The sequence below is a fragment of the Oncorhynchus kisutch genome, linkage group LG18 (genome assembly GCF_002021735.2).
Source record: "Oncorhynchus kisutch isolate 150728-3 linkage group LG18, Okis_V2, whole genome shotgun sequence".
NCBI classification, from domain to species: Eukaryota; Metazoa; Chordata; class Actinopteri; order Salmoniformes; family Salmonidae; genus Oncorhynchus; species Oncorhynchus kisutch.
The window spans coordinates 53,906,797-53,931,696 of NC_034191.2; the positions used below are offsets into that span (position 1 = coordinate 53,906,797).

Sequence of the window (24,900 nt, forward strand, 5' to 3'; positions counted from 1 at the left end):
TCTGGCAAATGCCAAACGTCCTGCACGGTGTTGGGCTGCAAGCACAACCCCCACCTGTGGATGTCAGACCCTCATACCACCCTCATGGAGTCTGTTTCTGACCGTTTGAGCAGACACATGCACATTTGTGGCCTGCTGGAGGTCATTTTGCAGGGCTCTGGCAGTGCTCCTCCTTGCACAAAGGCAGAGGTAGAGGTCCTGCTGCTGGGTTGTTGCCCTCTTATGGCCTCCTCCATGTCTCCTGATGTACTGGCCTTTCTCCTGGTAGCGCCTCCATGCTCTGGACACTACGCTGACAGACACAGCAAACCTTCTTTCCACAGCTCGCATTGAGGGTCCATCCTGGATGAGCTGCACTACCTGAGCCACTTGTGCGGGTTGTAGACTCTGTCTCATGCTACCACTAGAGTGAAAGCACCGCCAGCATTCAAAAGTGACCAAAACATCAGCCAGGAAGCATAGGAACTGAGAAGTGGTCTGTGGTCCCCACCTGCAGAACCACTCCTTTATTGGGGTTGTCTTACTAAATGCCTATAATTTCCACCTGTTGTCTATTCCATTTGCACAACAGCATGTGACATTTATTGTCAATCAGTGTTGCTTCCTAAGTGAACAGTTTGATTTCACAGAAGTGTGATTGACTTGGAGTTACATTGTGTTGTTTAAGTGTTCCCTTTATTTTTTTGAGCAGTGTATTTTTATGTACATATTCTTCATCCCTTTACACTTGTGTGTATAATGTAGTTGTACTGAAATTGTTAGGTTACTCGTTGGTTATCAGTGCATTGTCGGAACTAGAAGCACAAGCATTTCGCTACACTTGCATTAATATCTGCTAACCATGTGTCTGTGACAAATAACATTTGATTTGATTATTACAGGAATGGCAGCAGGCAGGTGTGAGTGCATCTGCATGCACAGTGAGGTGAAGACTTTTGGAGGATGGCCTGGTCTCAAAAAGGGCAGCAAAAAAGCCACTTCTTTCCAGGAAAAACATGAGGGAGAGACTGATATTCTGCAAAAGGTACAGGGATTCGACTGCTGAGGACTGGGGTAAAGTCATTTTCTCTGATGAATCCGCTTTCCGCTTGTTTGGGGCATCCGGAAAAAAGCTTGTCTGGAGAAGACAAGGTGAGCGCTACCATCAGTCCTGTGTCATGCCAACAGTAAAGCATCCTGAGACCATTCATGTGTGGGGTAGCTTCTCAGACAAGGGAGTGAGCTCACTCACAATTCTGCCTAAGAACACAGCCATGAATAAAGAATGGTACCAACACTTCCTCCGAGAGCAACTTCTCCCAACTATCCAGGAACAGTTTGGAGCACCTTGCCATAAGGCAAAAGTGATAACTAAGTGGCTCGGGGAACAAAACATCGATATTTTGGGTCCATGGCCAGGAAACTCCCCAGACCTTAATCCCATTGAGAACTTGTGGTCAATCCTCAAGAGGCGGGAGGACAAACAAAACCCCACAAATTCTGACAAACTCCAAGCATTGATTATGTAAGAATGGGCTGCCATCAGTCAGCATCTGGCCCAGAAGTTAATTGACAGCATGCCAGGGCGGATTGCAGAGGTCTTGAAAAAGAAGGGTCAACACTGAAAATATTGACTCTTTGCATCAACTTCATGTAATTGTAAATAAAAGCCATTGACACTTATGAAATGCTTATAATTGTACTTCAGTATTCCATAGTAACATCTGACAAAGATATCTAAAGACACTGAGGCAGCAGACATTGTGAAAATTTATATTTGTGTCATTCTCAAAACTTTTGGCCACGACTGTACATGTTCATGGCCACCATACACAACAGCTATGAAACTACTGTACATGTATTGCATATTTCAAGAATAGTACAATAGACATGTACAGTCTATTTCTGTCTGGTTGCTTTTCTTTTGTACACGCAATACAGACAATTACCATTTAACAACTGAGAGGTCTGGTGTCGTTGATCTACTCTCACAGTGTACTTAATCTCAAATAGAAAATGCCCCATTTTTAAAAAACGTATTTGAGAAGATTCTACTGTGGCAACAACAAAACCTCCAAAGCAAATGGAAATGGAAACATTTGCCATAACAACAGGCATCAGAGATTATGGAGTTTATTGCCCTTTTCCTCATGGAGTGTGGTGCCGTCTGTAGATTCCATTAATGCAATTCTTTTGGCAAATTTCCTAAAAACCCTTGTCAGAAAAATTGCCTTTCTGTGGCTTTACTGGTAGCCATCTTTACCTCTCCATCTCCTGTAATTAGGGTAAATGAGACGAGGAACCAGAGTTACTGACCTTCATTGTGTAAAGAACACTGTCCTCCACAAACACTGGGAATAACCAAAAACAGACTTCTCAAATGTATGGGACGTCAGCACTACGTCTTGATTGTTTTGTAGCTGAACACAAGCAGAATAACATTCTGACCATATCTTCCTGAATGAAGATACACCATTAGCACAGAGTTACCAGGTTGTCATTGTTCTCACATACACTTCAAAATACTTTGTTTTGGTGACGACAGCAGTCATAACCACCTAGTTTCCATATCTCTTCTGTCCACAAGGGGGCATGTTTTTCATGTGGGCAAAAGACTAAAGGCCATTCTTCTAACACTCTCTAGCGAGACCATACTCCATTTTAGTTAATAATCCCAGGAATGTTCTAACTAACAATTTTCAATCTTTATACCTTTGCTTTCAATACAACCAGAGATAATCACAACATATATGGACCTTGACTAATGCAGAGAAACAATCAAGGTGCCCCGCACACACACACACACACACACACACACACACACACACACACACACACACACACACACACACACACACACACACACACACACACACACACACACACACACACACACACACACACACACACACACACACACACACACACACACACAGGAAGAATATGAAATTCGTTTTGTGTGTCTCTGTGCTGTGAGGAGATTCCCATAGGGATAGTGCGGTGGTAGAGACAGTCAGTGGGCATGGGGATGTGATTTCATTAGGTCCAGATGCTGCTGCTTGAAGGACTGAGTACTTGAAAGGTTCAATATTATTCTGGAGCAGGACACATCAAAATGGCGCTGTCCATCTGGAGCGGAGATAATGTAATCAGCATTGGGTCATTGGTCATCAGACAGCCCAGCCATCGGGTTTACCAACATCCTGTGATGTCATCATCATCACACTAACACTCAAGAGACCAGAGAGAGAAAAGACGAGACGATTGATAAGACAGACAATCAGCTTCACCTCATAACAACATCCAGCCTTTCAAATCGCCCTGATTATGCAAATAACCCGTGGAATATAGATGTTTTATTTTGGAGGGGGGGTTAATTGATGAAATATTGAATGTCTGTCTGTCTCTGTGATCCAATGTATTCATTTAAAACCCTTGAGGTTAATGGTTTTAATTTGTCTGTTCCATTACCTGTACATCTTTATAAGCTACCCCCACCCACCCAAACACACACATACAGTACACACACACACACACACACACACACACACACACACACACACACACACACACACACACACACACACACACACACACACACACACATACAGTACACACACACACACCAAGGGAAACCTATTTGTAGAAGCGTTAAATATTCAGTACCTGCCGTGTTCTCCATATGTCTTTGATCAGACACAGATACTATGCTACTCTCTCATCTTACAACTTCAAACCAGAACGTATGTAAAAACTCAGCTATACAACCTGTTCTGTTGCAAAAGCCTCAGTCTCGCCACACTAGTAAGTTATTTTACACTAGCAAATTGCTGTCATCTGCCTTACGCAAACAAAATGGTGATAAGTAATTTTAAAATGCAGATGGGTGAATTATGAAAAACACATCAGCATTTAGGCCTATTACCCAACTCCTTGCATGTGTCAATGTAAAATGTTGTTTATTTCCAAAGCCTCCATTATAACTTAGTGCATGATCTGCTTATTGCACATGTCTCTGTTGGTAATTTGTAGAGTGATACTCTTGCAGCATATTCCCCTGGTAGTTAGTCAACTCCCCCTAAGAACTTCTTGGCCTCCTCCAGGCATATCGCTGCAGGCCTTAGGGAGCTAGAGCAATATAACCAACATGAAGCAATCTGGAGGATAGAGGAAGGTACAGTAGCCAAGATGTATTTTTATAATACGTTTTTTTTTTTTTTGAGGAATAGACAGATTCCCAGAATGCAGTGCACGTGACCAGTAGTACTCACCTGAAGCTTCTTAGACCTGAGAATCTATTTTCTATTTTCTAACATGGAAGATATGTATATGCTGCATTAGCGAAGGCAAAGGCATAGGCTATGGAGCAACGTTTGTGATATAGGCCAACTTGGCACCAAAACAAACCCAGGAGGAAAACAACCATACTCTCCAATGAAACTGCACTAAGTAACTTCATCTAATAAGTGCTGCTCAATCCAAATCATGCAAGCAATTGAAGTGTGAATGCGAAAATGTTAAGGAAATCAATAGCATAGCCCTGTACCCGAATTTACCTTTTCAAAATGAATACTCCAAAAGCCACACATATAATGAATATATTATGAATGAGGGCTCGCTTGAGGAGACACAGGCTACTTTGAAAACTTCAGGCAACTCCAGGAGCATATCATCTTGACCTGGCACGTGCGCTATGCTGCACCGCGTCAGTCAAAGTGTAACTGTACAGGCAGAGAATTTCCTATTTTCATCAGCGCATGTAACTTATTCTACAGTAGCCTTTACCTGCATCGATACCCGTAGCTTAACCAGTGGGAAAGTATAAAGACGAAGGAGAGCATTTCATATAGCACCAATAAACAACGAACAATACATACAAAAGAAAATATAAACAATTACATTGTCATACGTTTATCACTCCACATGATGTGTTGACTTGTGGTGCCATCACAGTGCTACCGTCCTCTACTGTACATCTGATCTGAAGCAGTCAAATTAATGAACACAAACGTTGCAGCTGAGACAGAATATTATCCAACATTGTGGTCTACAATAAATGAAACCCAAAAGTTGACGCAGAGGACAATAGTGGTCAGTGATGTCTAACGCATTGCACATCGAGTGATATTTCAAGCAACTTCCAGTGATGTATGGCAGACTAAAGTTAAGTCGCCTATAATGACCCTCATTTATGAATCACCTAGATCAGTATATAGGTCTGTAGTCGGAAGTATTGAACATACAACATACAATCAATTTATGCGCAACGTTCAATAAATACACCAATAACCTCTAGGTCTTAATGGACACTCGACTCGGCAGTTTTCAAACCATCGCCTTCTTTATCGGGAACACCTTTCATTCTGCCAGAAAACACAAAGCGAAATAGCACTGTATATATATATATTTTTTAAAGTTGATTTGATCGCTTCACTCACCTTCCACGGAAGTTATTTTTCTGTTGGAGAAATCCTACGATAGTGAAGTGGCGAGTGTTGAGATGAGGGCGAAGTGTATCCGTTCGTTCAGTGCAGCCGTTCCAAAAGCGCTTCAAGGCTGTTCCTCAACTGCGCTTCACTGTTTCGCGCAGGCAGCATCACTTCTCTGTGTGGATGTCCGTAGCTGAAATAAAAGGGACTGGGCCTCCGATTGGCTGCCATTCTCAAATCCCCTATGCAGGGCAGGGGAGAAATCGGCGGACAGAATATAATGAACAGATTGACGCGCTGAGGAAGCAGGTTTGAAAGAACTAGGGATGTAGTCTAGTTCAACGGAGTGATTGATAAATTGATATATTATTCCCAGCGCAATTTGAAAACCGCAGGATGAATGGAAGACGACTAGCACCTTTGTGGTTGCAAATATTAGGCTATAGGCCTAAAGAAATGCCCAAATATATTGACATATATGCCAATGAACTCATTGAATAGCCTGTAAGAATATGGTAGGATACTGTTTGTATGCCTTTTTGTAAGTATTCAGAATGTAAACCTTAAAGTGTGGATAATATAGAAAAATGAAAACACTTGACATGTTCTATTTAAAAATTCTACAGTGTGCAAAATACAATAAAACATTTAGTTTGTGGTTTAATTACTAAACTATAGGGAGTACTACATACAACATCACAGACTGTAGGCCTATGTGAGTTGTTCCATCCCAAGGGTTAATGTCGTTATGGCTGCTGTTAGTTGCATGAGTTCAATTTCTAGAACTCCTCCAAGCATCCACTTTGGAGCTATCCTCCCAACCAAGCATCAGACCCCTTGTCTAGCACTTCCCCATTCACTGAGCCAGAAGGATTTAAACATTTGACATCATGTCCTATCAAAAGATCAGCCAGTGATGACTAAATTACTGACTGCGGCCCTTGACCAAATCATTGCAACTGAATGGGCTTGGAAAGTCTCAGTATTTATTTTGTGAATGTTCAGGACTCTGACTCATTTTCTCTCCCTCACTCACACACACACACACACACACTGGAATGATCCAGAAACAAAACTCAAATCTATAAGTTAACCTGAAATACATCATAACACCACAAATATCAATGGCACAACTTTGTGAGAAAACACAAAGGAGTCAGGCACCAAAAAGAGCCATATCTGGGATATCATAGTCATTTTAGAGAATATCAGATACACTGTTGCTCTGTGAAATCTCTGGGGAAATAAAACAGCAAATGTTTTGCATCTGGCTGGTGGGAAAACTCTGTGGTATAAATCTTCTCGCTGTCGTAATGGTGCATTTTCTGCATTAATTGTGCCCAAGTTTATGCTTTTTCTGTCACAACGAAATTGTGAATTATACCTATATCTGGTTTCAGTGAATGTCGAAAAGTAGTTATTTATTGGAGCTAAGAATGAGTTACACTTGAGAGCCCTTTCCTGCAGTCAAATTACCTTGCAGCCTCATGGGTGGAATGTTAATAATATTATTAATAATTTCATAATTAATAAACATAATTTAAAAAATATATAAAAACATTATTGTTTCTATGTCAAGTGGTTTTGTAACATTTCAGTGTTCTGTGATTTATGGATTTATATATATAATATTATATATATAATATTGGTATGCAAACTAAATTTAATACATTTCAACTTTATATCTGACATTGTATGGATTTTTTCTTTTTTTTAATGCCCATAAACATGTGAGGTGTATACTTTTGTTTCAAAGTAGATTTGTTTAAGACTACCAAGAAACACCCTGCGTGACCCTGGTTTTAGCCCACTGCAGTAAAAGGTTAAAGCAATGTGCTTGAACAATCTATGGATTCTAAGGTCAGTAATAAGGCTAATCAAATTATCAATCTTGTGACCTCAGTAGATTTAATGCAAAGTATTTTCACATTTCAGCCTATATCATGACCCTTGACCCAAATGGGAAGCGTACCAAATGGAATCCTATTCCCTACGGTTCTGGTCAAAAGTAGTGTACTATAGGGATGCCATTGAGACGCAACCAATTGGCCATTTGATTCACATTTCACTAGAATGCTGACCACGCTGATGGACCCCTCTCTGACACCAGTGTTATAATAGCCATGGCCAGCACAATTCCTCCTGACTAGGTGGAAAACCTGAATATTCAGAGAAAGATGGAAATATACTGAACAAAACTCTTAACACAACATATAAAGGGCTGGTCTCATGTTTTCTGAGCTGAAATAAAAGATCCAAGAAAAGTTCCATATGCACAAAAAGCTTATTTTTTTCAAATGTTGTGCATAAATGTAAGAAACAAGTAGTGACAGCCAGCATGCTGCGGCACATTTTCGATGGATAAATAGCATTCTAAAAGGTTGCACAGTGGAGACAGAGGAGGGCGATAGTGCAGGGATTGAGGAGGTGAACAATGAAGAAGGAGTGAGAAGGTGGTCGGGCAGTGGATATGGGGCTCGAGATAAAACAAGTGAAAAAAAGACACAAAGTAGTTGAGATAAAGGAGGAGGTGAGCTTAGTTACCATACCTCCAAAAAGTATGTCTTGTGTGTAGATTGATGAGGGAAAAACTATATTGGTGGTTCCAAACTTCTTTAAGAATGATGGAGGCCATTGTGTTCTTGGGGACCTTCAATGCTGCAGACATTTTTTGGGACCCTTCCCCAGATCTGTGCCTCGACACAATCCTGTCTCGGAGTTCTATGGACAATTCCTTCGACCTCATTGTTTTTGCTCTGACATGCACTGTCAACTCTGGGACCTTATATAGACAGGTGTGTGCCTTTCCAAATCATGTCCAATCAATTGAATCTATCACAGGTGGACACCAGTTAAGTTGTAGAAACATCTCAAGGATGATCAATGGATGCACCTGAGCTCAAGTTCGAGTCTCATAGCAAAGGGTCTGAATATTTATGTAAATAGGTATCTGTTTTTTATTTCTAATAAATTTGCAAAAATTTCTAAAAACTATTTTTGCTTTGTCATTATGGGGTATTGTGTGTAGATTGATAAATATTTGTATTTATTTTATCCATTTTAGAATAAGGCTGTAACTTAACAAAATGTGGAGAAAGGGAAGGGGTCTGAATACTTTCTGAATGCATTGTATTCAAGGAACATTTATATTTTCAGTGTACAAACTTAACATGATGAACAGGAATGACATTTACTCTTTACAGATGGCCAAAAACAACTATCTGAAAACCACATCCCTAATAAGCCACGCCTCCTGAACATAATATATGGATTACCTTAAAAAAGACTGCAGCTGGGAAAACCCAATTGATGGTAAAATTAACCCATGTTTGGGTAATCCAAAACAACCCAACATGTTGGGTTATTCATGCATCCCAACTGGCAGGGTGCAAATAACCCAGCATGTGTTTTGTCTAATATTTACACAGTGCAGGGTTACCGAATAACCAAAATTGGGTTGTTCTTAACCCACCCACATTCTAAAAATGCTGGGTTAAAAACAAGCCAATTTGGGTTATTTGTCTACCCAGTGCTGAGTTATTTTGACCCAGCCATTTGGATTGACATTGAATAGTTCAGCGCTATTCATTTCCATTGGACCATTGGATATCTGATTATTGCCTTCATACTTGGGATTGCATTGGGATGAACTTTTTGTATTTTTTCTCTTCTTTGGATGATATATTTCCTTTGACATAGACTCCCATTCAAAGACTCAACCAGAGGTTCTGGTGGTACTAACGTTTTCATTAAAACATGTTATTTGCTCATGTTGGTTTGCTCTTTGGACTGTTGGCTCTATTCATTTGTTGATGTTTGAATCATTATTCTGTTGCTTGAACTCCCTCATATAATGGCTCCGGAGGGCTGCCATTTTACAGGCTCCTAACCAACTGTGCTATGTACATAATGTACATAATGTTGCCGCTACCATCTCTTATGACTGAAAAGAGCTTCTGGACAACAATGTTTACTCACTGAGAACTGGATAAAGATTTTTTCTATAAAGAGTCCGACGCAAAGGATATACTGCTTTGTCGAGACAAGGCCCAAATCCCCGTTATCAGCGTGAAGAAAAGATGGAGAAAAAGGGGGAGGTGGGCGTGGTGCCTTGTAAGAATTTGGCGACGAGTAGGTAGACCACCACTACCCTCGTTATTATTGGTCAATGCGCAATCATTGGAAAACAAACTCTACGATTAAGACTATCCTATCAACGGGACTTCTTAAGGATTGGCGTTCCGTCAACAGGACAGTTGTAAATCATGCAGCACGTTAAGATTGCAGATTTTAGAGAAACAACAAATGTTGGTACATATAAGTGTCTTATATCGGCTGAAAGCTTAAATTCTTGTTAATATAACTGCACTGTCCAATTTACAGTAGCTATTACTGTGATAAAATGCCATGCTATTGTTTGAGGAGAGCTCATAACAACAAAACACTTTTTTTCAACATGATAGATTTGATAAATTCACCTCTGAAGGTGAAATGTGTACTTACATTCTGAAATCTTGCTCTGATTTATCATCCAAAGGGTCCCAGAGATAACATGAAGTTATATAAATTTTGTTATATAAAATCCTGTTTCATATCCTAAAAAGCTCGATATAGCATGCACAATCAATTTTGTATTTCCACTTGTTCAATTTGCAAAGAAAGGAATCTGTGAAAATCCCGGTGACGCGGGTGGCCATCACTTGAACGACTGTATCTTTGTTAAATAAGCACCAATCGGGGTCAAACAAAGCTAGCTAGACAGCCTATGAGCTGGGCTTTACGGGAGTATCCGGAAACCATGTATGTCGTAAAATGTAGCTACTAACCTTGTACAACAGCATGCCTTTTCATTTTGGACAAAAATTATAAGGATATTCACTCTAAAAGTCTTGTAGGTCAGTCATTCTTCAGGTTATGCATCTGAAACTTTGTACATACACTGCTGCCATCTTGTGGACATTATGAGAATTACAACCAGAGTGATGGCTAGAACTATGACCTTTCTCTTACATTTCAAAGATGGTAGTAGAAAAAGGCTGGTTGGTTTTTTCTTTGTATTTTCTTCTACCAGATCTATTGTGTTATATTCTCCTACATTTAATTCACATTTCCACAAACTTAAAACTGTTTCCTTTCGAAAGGTTCCAAGAATATGCATATCCTTGCTTCAGGGCCTGAGCTACAGGCAGTTAGATTTGGGTATGTCATTCAGGTGAAAAAAGAAGGGGGTTATCCCTAAACTGTAATATCTTATGTTTCACCGAGACTTGACTGAACGACGACACAGATGAAATAGAGCTGGCTGGCTTTTCCATGTTTCGGCAGGACAGAACAGCCACGTCTGGTATGATGAAGGGCAGATGTGTGTGTCTATTTGTTAATAACTGCTGCTGTGCGGTGTCTAATATTAAAGAAGTCTCGCGGTATTGCTCGCCTGAGGTAGAATACCTCATGATAACCTGTAGACCACACTATCTATCAAGGTAGTTCTCATCTATATTATTCGTAGCCTTCTATTTACACCCACAAACCGATGCTGGCACTAAGACCACCCTCAACGAGCTGTATAGGGCCATAAGTAAACAAGAAAAAGCTCATCCAGACGTAGCGCACCTAGTGGCCGGGGACTTTAATGCAGGCAAACTTAAATCATTTTACCTCATTTCTACCAGCAAGTCACGTGCTAACAGAGGAAAAAAAACTTTAGACCACCTTTACTCCACACACAGAGATGCATGCAAAGATCTCCCCCCACCTTCCATTTGGCAAATCTGACCATAATTCTATCCTCCGGATTCCTGCTGACAAGCAAAAACTAAAGCAGGAAGTACCAGTGACCTGCTCAATACGGAAGTGGTCAGATGACACAGATGCTACGCTATAGGACTGTTTTTATACCACAGGCTGGAAAACGTTCCGGGATTCATCTAATGGCATTGAGGAATATACCACCCCAGTCACTGGCTTCATCAATAAGTGCATCAACGACATCGATTCTCTTATCAGAAGCCATGGATTACAGGCAACATCCACACCGAGCTAAAGGCTAGAGCTGGCGCTTTAACTTCTTGGATATAGGGGGCGATATTTACATTTTTGGATGAAAAACGTTCTCGTTTTAAACAAGATATTTTGTCACGAAAAGATGCTTGACTATGCATATCATTGACAGCTTTGGAAAGAAAACACTCTGACGTTTCCAAAACTGCAAAGATATTGTCTGTGAGTGCCACAGAACTGATGTTACAGATCAAACCCAGATAAAGATCCAATCAGGAAGTGTCGCATTTTTTGAAACAGCCTCATGCCAATGACTCCTTATATGGCTGTGACTCTAGGAGTCAGCTTACGTTTTCCACGTTTTCCCCAAGGTGTCTGCAGCATTGTGATGTCTTTTTAGGCATTTCCATTGGAGAATGGCTGTAAGAGGAAATATAGGGCGAGTGGACACATGGTGTCTCCCGGAGAAAACGTTGCGTAAAATACTGAGGTAGCCATTTTTCCAATAGTTTCTTATGAAACACTTTGAGGATGGATCCTAAACAACGTTTGCTGTGTTTCTGTCGATATTATGGAGCAAATTTTGGAAAAAGTTTGGTGTTATAGTTGAAGTATTTTCGGTCGATTTCTCAGCCAAGCAGGATGAACAAACTTGACGTTTTTCGCCTACAAAAATATTATTTTTGGAAAAACTAACTGGGAGTCTCCTGAGTGAAAGCATCTGAAGTTCTTCAAAGGTAAATGATTTAATTTGGTTGCTTTTCTTATTTCTGTGAAAATGTTGCCTGCTGCCAGAACAGCCTAGCATAGCATTATGCCATGCTAAACTTACACAAATGCTTGTCTAGCGTTGGCTGTAACGCATATTTAGAAAATCTGAGACGACAGTGTTGTTAACAAAAGGCTAAGCTTGTGTTTCAATATATTTATTTCATTTCATTTGCGATTTTCATGAATAGGAAACGTTGCGTTATGGTAATGCGATTGAGGCTATGATTACGCTCCCGGATATGGGATTGCTCGTCGCTAGAGGTTAAAAGAGCAGGACACTAATCTGGATGCTTGAAAGAAATCCCGCTATGCCCTCAGATGAACCATCAAACAGGCAAAGCGTCAATACATGACTAAGATTGAATCCTACTACACTGGCTCTGATGCTCGTCAGATGTGTAAGGGCTTGAAAACTATTACAGACTACCAAGGGAAACCCAGCCGTGAGCTTCCCAGTGATGTGAGCTTACCAGATGAGCTAAATGCCTTTTATGCTCGCTTTGAGGCAAGCAACACTGAAGCATGCATGAGAGAACCAGCTGTTCCGGACGACTGTGTGCTCAAGCTCTCCATAGCCGATGTGAGCAAGACATTTAAACAGGTCAACATTCACAAAGCCAGACGGATTACCAGGAAGTGTACTAAAAGTATGCACGGACCAACTGGCAAGTGTCTTCACTGACATTTTCAACCTCTCCCTGGCCGAGTCTGTAATACCTACATGTTTCAAACAGACCAGCGTAGTCTCTGTTCCCAAGAAAGTGAAGGTAACCTGTCTAAATGATTACCGCCCCATAGCACTCATAGCCATGAAGTGCTTAGTCCCCTCCTGTACTCCCTGTTCACCCATGACTGTGTGGCCAAACATGACTCCAACACCATCATTAAGCTTGCCGACGACACAACTGTGGTAGGCCTGATCACTGACAACGATGAGACAGCCTATGGAGAGGAGGTCAGGGACCTGGCAGTGTGGTGCCAGGACAACAACCTCTCTCTCAATGTGAGTAAGACCAAGGAGCTGATTGTGGACCCCTCCTGTCTCAGCCTCCAGTATTTATGCTGCAGTAGTTTAAGTGTCGGGGGGCTAGGGTCAGTTTGTTATATCTGGAGTACTTCTCCTGTCCTATCCGGTGTCCTGTGTGAATTTAAGTATGCTCTCTCTAATTCTCTCTTTCTCTCTTTCTTTCTCTCTCTCGGAGGACCTGAGTCCTAGAACCATGCCTCAGGACTACCTGACATGATGACTCCTTGCTTGACTCCTTGCTGTCCCCAGTCCACCTGGCCGTCCTGCTGCTCCGGTTTTAACTGTTCTGCCTGTGATTATTATTATTTGACCATGCTGGTCATTTATGAACATTTGAACATCTTGGCCATGTTCTGTTATAATCTCCACCCGGCACAGCCAGAAGAGGACTGGCCACCCCACATAGCCTGGTTCCTCTCTAGGTTTCTTCCTAGGTTTTGGCCTTTCTAGGGAGTTTTTCCTAGCCACTGTGCTTCTACACCTGCATTGCTTGCTGTTTAGGGTTTTAGGCTGGGTCCCTCAGGAGACAGAAAAGATTTGGCATGGGGCCAAGCTTCCTGAAATCCAGGATACTAGGAGGTGTCAGAGGAAGGCCCAACAAATTGTCAAAGACTCCAGTCACCCAAGTTATAGAGTGTTTTCTCTGCTACCACACGGCAAGGGGTACTGGAGCGCCAAGTCTAGGACATAAAATGCTCCTTAACAGCTTCTACACCCAAGCCATAAGACTGCTGAACAACTAATCAAATGGCCACGACTAATTACATTGACCGCCCCCTCCTTTGTTTTTACACTGCTGCTACTCGCTGTTTTTCTATCTATGCATAGTCACTTTACAAATGACCTCAACTAACCTCTAACCCCGCACATTGACTTGGTACTGTTACCCCCTGTATATAGCCTTGTTTGCTTTATGCTTTTCTTTTCAATACACTTTTTTGCACTGACCAAGTTCCCCAAGTTCCCCAAAGTTTGTGGTTTATGCAAGTTTGTTACAGCATCATGTAATCATTGTATCAATAATACAACCCAGACAGTATACATTGAGACAAAGGTGGACTTCACAGGTAGAGGGTTTATTTTAGATCTGTGAGAGCATCATATTAGAGTGGGAGATAGAGGTATACACTTTACAACAACACAGTGAACCTTGGTAAAGTACAACAACAAAAAACGTTTTAGTTTTGAAAGCATCATAAATCATAGTCCTAGTGGCAGGCAGCGGCCCAATAGTGTTGTGAGGGCACATGGAGTCTACTATCCTCCCTCCTCCCCTGTCCCCTGGCTACGTCTACTTCCCAAATAGCACCCTATTCCCTACTTAGTGCACAACTTTGGACCAGGACCCATATGTCTACTGCTGCTAGGCTACAGAAAGTGGAACGGCCATGTCGGACAAAACATGTTGGCTCTCTCTTTTAACACTGATCTTCTCTTTGGTGTGCACGTGGCCATTCAGCGAGCAAAAAAACACACGGTACAAACAGGCACATCATCCTTTGTGGCAGAAAAACAATCTATCCACAAATAGCTTATCATCCATCATCATCATATATTTGGGTCCTAGAAAAGCACAACAAAAAAAACAAGTGCATTGTTGTTTCTAAGGTTACTTCTGAAATTAATTGATGTAGTGATGAGACGCAATGACACAAAAAACTACAGGTTCTTTTTTTGTTTCAGTGTGTGTGCGCGTGTGTGCATGCTTGCGTGCGTATGTGTGTGTTTACTTGAGAAAATAAAGAGAACCAATAGAGACATATTAATGTATTTTTTTTTATTAAAGTCTGTGTACAATTGTAAAAATAAAGGTGCAACTTGGAACCAAATAAGGTTCTTAAGAGCGATGCCATAGGCAAACCATTTAATGGTCTCTGAAGAACCATACATGGGATGGTTCTTTCAAGAACCATACAAAAATAAACCAACTGAAATGTTTCGGCCCTCCAGGACCAGAATTAATTAGCCCTGCTGTAGGGTTTTAAGCCTTATTTGCATATTTCCCAAGGTGCCTTTTGAGTTATTTTTTTGTCACCAGTACTATCCATGACTATATTTGCTAGGGACAACGACATGACTCTTATATTCATTGATTTGTATTGCTGTGGCTGTCACCAAGAGATATCAGAAGTGAATATGGTGTCATTAAAGTTAAATCATTTAAGACAATTAAATACGTATTTCATAAGGCCTTCTTTTAAGGGCCTTGTTTTACACTAATAAAGTGTCCTGAAAAGCATATTTTACAGGGCACATCAGGCCTGCAAGTCACATTATGCTGGTTTGCAAAGTGATGTGTAATTTTTGGGGAATCCAGAAAGAGTGGAGATATCCAAGATTTTGAATTTTATTCACTTGCAGCCTACATCAAAAATGACTGCTAGGTTTGAGAAGACTAAGATATGAGACTACCTTCAACATCTTAACTGGAACAACCACTTCAGTAGCTTGTGCAATACATCCAAGTAACAGATTGTAATAGTTTACAAAAATGTATATTATTCATATTTCATCAGCATAAGATTAATGAATCAATCAATGTACATGCAAAAATATAGATATCGAAAAATGATAATGACGGGCATGGTTTTGGTGTAACGCTGGTTATTAACACCAACACTGGGGTTATTTTACCCCACTGAGTGTTGAATCAACACTATAAATGTTATACTGAAAAAAACAACACTAGTTATCACTGGCGAATGTGCTGTGTGCTATGAAAGGGACACATCTGCAGGCTTCCATACATTTCAAGAACCTTTTAGAATTCTGATTAACTGTAGATGCCACGTCAAGAAGCCCACACTTAACTCAATGGTTCTTTACCAGGCAAGAGTTATCCATGGAACCTTAAGAGTTGAGGAAGAACCATTTAAGAAGCTTTTATTTTTTTCAGTGTAGCCTGATGATCGGAATGAACAACAGTATGAGGCCAGGGCCAGGCTGGGTTGGGCCTTACTTTGATTTAGATGCCTCCGGGGGATAAGACCAGAGGGAGTGGGCCTGGGCTTTTCTCCACTCTGGAGAAGAGAGGAGGGGAGAGGTGAAGAGAAGATGGAGAGCATCCAAAGCTAGGCTCAGTCCCCTCTCCTCTCCTCTCCTGTCCTCTCATCCCACTGTTGTTGCTGTTGACATGGGCCATCAGAGGGAGTTTAAAAAAAAATGTACAGTCTCATTCACTGTGTAAGGGATTAGTCATGTGCTCCACCACAGATGTACTGAGAGTGGCCCATATTACTAAATCCTCCAATGATGCTGTTGCATAGTCATCCGGAAGTTCTTTTTTCAAGGCTTCAACACTAGTGGACGGACATGAACTACTGGCATGACACACTAATCTGCCTGTTGCAAAAGTAAAAAAATCAACAAGATGAATTGAAAAGTGGTTGAAGGGAAAGAGGAGAAATCATGGCTTCCCCTTTTTCCCGGCTGCATACTTTAGTTCCTATTAGCAACATCATTCAGAGCAGTTTTTCTGATGATAATTTGGAAATCTGGGGTTGGCGCTGCTAATCCAGCAGCATTACACTTTGCCGAGGGATTACTGAGTGACAACTTCAAGTGAAACGAAAGATGTAAGGGCCTCTTAAGCCGTGTTCCTATTAAAAGCCACAGTACGATGTGACACCGTAGCAGGCTTCATTGCCAACTAGTTGTGGATATATACCCACACAGATAAACGCTCCAGTGCTCACAGGGATTTTTTCATCTTTTACATTTATTTTTATTTTTATGAGGTTGAGGGTTTTCTTTGAAGCTCCAACCCATCAACCTCTCTGCCATCTGTAGGATGGAGAGGGGAGACTTTTAATGCCAAAGGTATGCTGCTTTATCCCGGCCCAGACTCCCAGCCAACAGAGTTAGTTAAATAAGGTTCTGCTTGCCTTAAACCCGCTCAAATAATCTCAGGTGTTTATAGCGTTTTTAATCCCTTGCTTTTAACAAAATCGTAAAAGTTGTATATTCTTTCAAGGATGCTGGTTTCTGCATAGCATAGCGAGATGTTTGTGAATACTTTGTGGTACATCACCTCATGATTTAATCATTTTAGAATTACCCAATTCCATCCACTCTCTCTCCTCTAAAAAGGAGGAAGTGAGAAGAAGAAGCACCTTCCCTTATACCCTCTCAAGTGTTTTGTTGCACCCAGGTTACTATCAAAGTAGATTGATTCTGACATTCGATATAATAAAAAAACACAAAAGGGTGTGAGGAGAGGAGAAAAAAAGGAATGTTGCTTTCTTCAGCCTCGACCTGGATATGCAGCTAGTTGAAGACACATCACTTTACTTTCCCGTACATCTGTTGAGTGTATGTGTAAGTGTGTAGAGACTATTTTTTCTCTCTGCTTAAAGAACGTCAGAAAAAAGTTTAAGAATCACACTTAGTTTTACTGAGTAACACAGGATGTAAACCTACTGTACCAGGTATTCCCGTTTTTTTGTCTAAATATACTGTGAAACGGTAACCTACGTTTTGATGTGATTTCTTTAAAAATCAGATGAAAACATCATGACTGGTTGTGTTAATGCAATAACCCTTATTACTGACTGGGGTAATTTTGTATCATAGCCCAAAGGGGGTTAATTCTTCACATTTTTCAGGACTTTGTCAATCAACTTGTTCTTAATAAAACTAAATGATTGTTTAGTATTTCTGCATACAATTTCTTTTATAAAAACAAATCTAGACCTTTGGCGTAATTTTGACCCCACCCAAAAATGCCTAGTTCCCCCTATAGTCATTTGATTAAAATAAAGGTCCTATGTTTCTCTGGAGACACAATTAAAAGTTATCTATACCACCAGAGGGTGGAGGTGGACCTGTATCAGTGATTTTGACCAGATAGATGGATCATCTGCAGAGATATATCTTCTCATTGTACTTTTCTATACCAAGTATCGTATTACTGTGTACAAATCCAAAATGACATTATCGTTCTGCATATAAAAATCTGCCTGTGGTATAAATACTTGATAGAACTTTGGCCAGGTCGCAGTTGTAAATGAGAACTTGTTCTCAACTGGTCTACCTGGTTAAATAAAGGTGAAATAAAATAAAAACTGCAAACAGAACTCTGATACACTCCAAATCTACATAGAGAGCTGTATTGGTGTGTATTCTACGAAAATGTGTTATTCTAGGGCAAATCTAGAAGTATTTACTTGAATACAGGTTTCTCCAGAGACATAATATTAAGCTATATATACCACCAGAGGGTGGAGAGGGATCTGCATCAGTGATGGTTATAAGTAGGTATGATCGTGTACAAAACACAATTACCTTGCATAAATGCTTAGTTGCGGTCAAAACAACTCATAGAAGTCCGTCAGTGGTATGAATACTTGGTAAAACTGTTATACAGAAACCAGCTACTCTCTATGTCACAAGGCACGCCTTAAAATATGTTAATGAGCCAGACACCCTTTCCCCCGCCCACAACATTTTCCCACAATACACCAGAATGATTCTGTAAAACACATGTATAGCTTACTGTGCATTCTACAGTGTTTTTACTGTTGAAATTACAAAAACGTCTCACACACACACACACCAACCATCACCATCACCATCAAAGTGGATACTCCAAACCGGTTCCTGTGGCAGAGCTAGGGGAGGCTGAGAGCAGTGTCGGGTGTGCCTTGAGCATTTGTCAGTCAGGCAGCGACCTAGCGGTATAGCATTGAGTGTGTGTGGCAGGACAGAACAGGAGATGACTGATTCATGGGCTATGTGGATGAAACCTGTGTGTGTGTGAAATGTGTATCCTCTCTCTCTTGCTAGAGCAGAGCAACAGACTGTGTCTGGGCTGACAGATTGGCAGAGGAAGGCAGGGCTGTGTATTGGCCAGGCTCTATCAGAACAACCACAGGCTACTTTCTTACTGTCTCCACCCTCACTTACTATTAATGGAACAGCAGTGGAATACTTAGGCATGAGGGTGTGTGTGTGTGTGTGTGTGTGTGTGTGTGTGTGTGTGTGTGTGTGTGTGTGTGTGTGTGTGTGTGTGTGTGTGTGTGTGTGTGTGTGTGTGTGTGTGTGTGTGTGTGTGTGTGTGTGTGTGTGTGTGTGTGTGTGTGTGTGTGTGTGTGTGTGTGTGTGTGTGTGTGTGTGTGTTTAGAAGCAGTTAACAACCAAAAGTTGAATGAACAGAGTTCACCTTAGTACAAGTTAAAGGTGAACTGTTTCACCTTCTGATAATTCTACTTGGACATATGAAGAATGATGAGGAGACCAAGGTAATAAACTTCTCACATCTCTTCATCCCTGACAGGTAGACAGGTACCTACCCCTCCTCTTCCCTCCATTCTCCACACCTCTACACCTGTCAGCTAACCGTTTCCCAAATGCCACCTCCAATTACTTTAGATATTACTAATGATTACACATTGTGTGAAAATGCTAATCTAAGTGAGAGGGAATGATGACAAAGAGCTGCTAGTCAGTCGTACCATGACTAATGATGTCTGGAATTAAGCGGTGCACTTTCCATGGGTGTCTTGGAGTGGCAACGATTGATTGTGTCCCAAATAGCACCCTATTCCCTAGATAATGCATTACTTTTGACCAGAGCCCTATGGACTCTGGTCAAAAGTAGTGCACTATATAGGGAAACCAATGCCATTTGAGATTCAGACATTTTAATTACACCTCCTTTCTGTCTAACTGCTGGGTGACCTTTTGTCAAGACCTGGACAGAAGTCAATTATTATGATGGTATGCTATCTCCATATCTCATAGGGTAGTAGAACACCTGCAGATAGGTCAGTTATATAGAAATGGCAAATTGTCAAAGGTCATTAGAAGACTAATTAGTAGGCTGGAAAAGTTAGAGATCAACAATGTCCAAATGCATTATTGATAATATGGCATGAGTAATTTATTTGATACCTTCTCATTAAATTGTGTCTCTATGCATGCAATTGATGTTAGCGAAAATGTTTTAAGTACTAACATAGTTAAGAACTAAAGCAAATAGGGTTAGTTTCTTTGACACAGTTTGTCTAGTCCTGGACTAAAATGCTAAATCACCTGAGAATCTGTGTCTTGGAAACCGCCCCACAGTGATTCATATTGGAGTGATCAAGCACTATTTAAAAAAATCTTATTTCATGACATCTAAGGAGAATTATGATGAATACATGCACCCTGTGTCTGCCGTGGCCTAAACCACCACCCACCCCACAGATGCATTCAACTGCTGTTTCTACCAGGAAGTACTCGTTGGAGTCTATTTGTCTTTAGTAATTACGACTAAAAAAAGTATACTCTCTGTAATTATCACTTGGCCATCCACCTAGCGCTCGAAATTGCAGTCAAGCCAATCATGTTAAGTTAACATGAACACAAATCCACTTTAAAGGGGGTTGATTATTTAGGTCTGGCCAGATCAAATGGACAGGAGAATGAGAGACCCCATCTGTGGCCATGACATCATCGCAACCCCGCAGGAGAGGGGGATGAAGGGGGGAAGATGGAGATTGAGGATAGGAGAGGGGGGGGGGGGGGGTATATATGGTCATGGCCCATTCCCAAGGTTCAGCAAGGACGACATGCCAGGCAAGTGTCCCAAATAGCACTGTATTCCCTATGTAGTACACTACTTTTGACCAGGGCCCATAGGGCTCTGGTCAAAAGTAGTGCACTATACAGGGAATACAGTCATGGTCCCTTCCCGAGGTTCAACAGGGGAACCATGCCAGGTCTGCCACAGGGCCCACGAAGCCAGCGGCACACATGCACATGCACGCAGCTGTCACACCCTGATCTGTTTCACCTGTCTTTGTGCTGGTCTCCACCACCCTCCAGGTGTTGCCCATCTTCCCCATTATCTCCAGTGTATCTATACCTGTGTTCTTCATTTGTCTGTTGCCAGTTCGTCTTGTCTCGTCAAGCCTACCAGCGGTTTTCCCATTTTTTCCTCTAGTCCCTGTTTTCTAGTTTTCCCGGTTTTGACCATTCCGCCTGCCCTGACCCTGAGCCTGCCTGCCGTTCCGTACCTTTCGGACTCTGCTTTAGATTACTGACCTCTGCCAGCCCTGTACCTGACATTTGCCTTCCCCGTTTTTGTAATAAACGTTTGTTACTTCGAACTGTCTGGATCTGGGTCTTCTGAGCCGTGATACGCATCCACACAGACACAGGCGCAGCGTAGTGTCACGTGGGTTTAATTAGATCAATGGAAGAGGGGAAGAAAATGAGAGGGGAGGGAGAGTTGGTAGGACAGAAGTCAACTATATTTTGCTTGTTGGTGTTGTGTATTGCCTAAATACACTACATGTGGAGACCTGCTCGGCCAGCATCTGATTCCAAAATAATGGGCATTAAAAAGGAGTTGGTCCCTCTTTCCTGCTGTAACAGCCTCCTCTCTTCTTGGAAGGTTTCCACTAGATGTTGGAACATTGCTGCGGGAACTTCCATTCATCCACAAGAGCATTAGTGAGGTCGGCACTGATGTTGGGCGATTAGGCCTGGCTCACAGTCGACATTCCAATTCATCCCAAAGGTGTTCGATGGAGTTTAGGTCAGGGCTCTATGAAGGCCAGTCAAGTTCTTCCACACTGATCTCAACAAGCCATTTCTGTATGGACCTGGCTTTGTGCACGGGGACGTTGTCATGCTGAAACAGGAAAGGGCCTTTCCCAAACAGTTGCCACAAAGTTGGAAGCACAGAATCTTTGAGAATGTCATTGTATAGTGTAGTGTTAAGATTTCCCTTAATTGGAACTAAGGGGCCAAGCCCGAACCATGAAAAACAGCCCCAGACCATTATTCCTCCTCCTCCACCAAACTTTACGGTTGGCACTATGCATTGGGGCAGATTAGTCCATCGGACTGCCAGATGGTGAAGCGTGTTTCCACTGCTCAAGAGTCCAATGGCAGCGAGCTTTACACCACTAAAGCCGACGCTTGGCATTGCATATGGTGATCTTAGAGTAGCCGCACAAAAGCCTTCCATGGAAACCCCTTTCATTAAGTTCCTGACGAACAGTTATTGTGCAGAGCAGTTCTTGTGCTGACGTTGCTTCCAGATGCAGTTTGGAACTTGGTAGCGAGTGTTGTAATGGAGGACAGACGATTTTTACGCGCTACTTGCTTCAGCACTTGGCGGTCCCGTTCTGTGAGCTTGTGTGGCTTACCACTTCGCGGCTGAGCCTTTGTTGCTCCTAGATGTTTACACTTCACAATAACGGCACTTACAGTTGACCGGTGAAGCTCTAGCAGGGCAGTCATTTGATTAACTGATTTGTTGGAAAGGTAACATCCTATGATGGTGTCTTGTTGAAGAAAGTCACTGAGCTCTTCAGCAAGGCCATTCTACTGCCAATGTTTGTCTACGGAGATTGCATGGCTGTGTACCAAATTTTTTACACAAGTCAGCAACGGGTGTGGCTGAAATTGCCAGATTCACAAATTTGAAAGGGTTTCCACATACTTGTGTATATACAGTATAGTGTATTTATGAGTGTTGTGCCTGTGTTTAAGCTCTGTCACATAGTAATGGATCTCTATCTCTGTGTCCGAAAGCCACAAGGCTGAAGAAACTAATTTGAAATTAAACTTTTCCCCCATAGACATATTCTAAGTTATAAAAAATACAGTTGAGCGAACATAATTATCTTCATGACTCAGTCCTGAATTGATATCAAAACACAGTGTGAATAAATCTGTTTTAGTTAGTGGATGCACTCTACTCTATCTCCACTTAGACTAAATATAGCTTGAGTACAGATGTTTTCCAGCCAAATAAAAGACATTGCAGTCCCTCTCAGAGATGAGACTGTGTACTGTAGTTCTGTCGTCAGGAGTTGCAGTACTTTCCATCAATACACTGCACTGACACATACACACTCCTCTCCTCTCTAACACTTCCTCTGCATTGTTGAAATTCACCTCACTGCAGCTCTATCTGGGCTTTTATCTCGGCGACATGTCTTGGCACTGACGTCTACATGAAAGTCTTCTCTGGGAATATTCTGCAGTGATAGGGAATGTCTTACGGCTCAGGAGAAAGAAGACAGGGGGATCCCACTGAAAAGGAAGGAGACCTCATCTGTTGAGTGTGCCTAGTGTGGCATACTGCCTAATTCTAAACCACTTCTCACACTGAAGTGAGTGAAAGGTAGGTGTGTCCAAAATTGCACCCTATTTCCTATATAGTGCACTACTTTTGACCAGAGCACTTTGGGCCCTGTTCAAAAGTAGTGCACTGTTCAAAAGCAATTTAATAGGGTACCATTTGGGGCGCGACCGTAGAGTAGAGGGATATGAGCAACTGAGATATGTCCTCTGATTCATCGTGGCTAGAGTGTCCGTGGGTATTAGCACCAACACATTTCCCCATGAACGCTGTGATACTCGTAAGAGTCCAAGGGGAGGTGATAACTACTTTATTTACTATTCAAATGCTATATTTGTTTTGTGTGAAATAAAAACAAGCCTTAGGCCAAAATAAGCAAAGTTGTGAAAGCATTTATGAATGATGAACGAGACATTTTTTTACATTAGAGATTTTTTACATTAGAGAAAGTACATTAAAGTACTTTAATAACTGAAACTTTCACCTCATTTATCTTGAACAAAAATCCCATAATAAATGTTAATTTTTGACAATTGGTGCAGAATTAATCTGGCAACATTGTATCATTACAACCTCAGACTTGCACTGGGAGAGCAGTACTTACACTGTATTACAATCCATTCAGTTCATTCAATGGGTAAGCCCCAAATGGCACCCTTTTCCCTATATAGTGCACTACTTTTGACAAGACCCATATGGCTATGGTCTAAAGTAGTGCACTGTTTAGGGAACTTGGTGTAATTTGGGATGCATTCAATGTCTTCTTTTCTGTCCTGCTACTTCAGCAGGCATGTTAAACTGCATGTGCATCATGTTTGGCTATTTTAATTCCTGATGTTATTCATATAATTACAACAGCAAGACATGCATGCAACCCTTAAAAAAATGTATGTTGAATTAACACGTATCACGCAACGGTGACTTACAAAACCTGTCAATATTGTAACTGTCTTACTTTGTGTGTCACCATGGCATGAGAAAAGGAGAAAAGGAGGACAGAATCTGCCTGTCATTTTCAGGTAGGGCTATTGAAGCAGAACATATTCCTTTTGACCTACATAGGAGCTCTGGCAAAGAGGAAGGTTAACGCTCCAACACCTCGCTACCACAGTCATGTGATCATTAGTGTCCGTCCATACGCTACTGCTGCTGAGTGCTTTTATGCCAGGTCTCTGGTGAAATCGTGCGGAGAGATGTATGGGGCAGCCCATTTTTCAAGGCTTGTGCCAAAGTGCCTATTTTATGCAATGGATGACCCCCTCACTTTGTCCCCTGTGTCTCTTTGTCTCTCTCTCTTGCTCTCTGTTTCCCTCTCTATCTCATTCCCTCCATATCTTTCTCGCACCCTCTCTCTCTCCAGCTGTATAGATGTGAGACGTGAAGATGGGAAATTGGAGCAGGGTCATGGCTGGAGCGTCAACATCTCTCCTTTCATCATCACCACACTGAGAAATAAAGGTTTAGATTTGTTCTTAAAGGTGTACAACCGCTTGTGTGGTACCCTATAAGGTAATCTTTTGTACACTATACTGTATATACAAAAGTATGTGCACACCCCTTGAAATGAGTGGATTTGTCTATTTCAGCCACAGGTGCTAACAGGTGTATAAAAC

At 41.5% G+C, this 24,900-nt stretch overlaps 1 protein-coding gene across 1 annotated transcript in view; it reads right to left on the reverse strand.

The window, feature by feature from the left end:
• Positions 1 to 5,603, reverse strand: part of LOC109908746 (cadherin-6-like) — an 81,286-nt gene extending 75,683 nt beyond the window's left edge. Inside the window, exon 1 of the mRNA XM_020507414.2 lies at positions 5,418 to 5,603. The gene's annotated coding sequence lies outside the window, so the exon portion shown is untranslated. The remainder of the gene's footprint in view (positions 1 to 5,417) is intronic.
• Between the last annotated feature and the right edge of the window lie 19,297 nt (positions 5,604 to 24,900).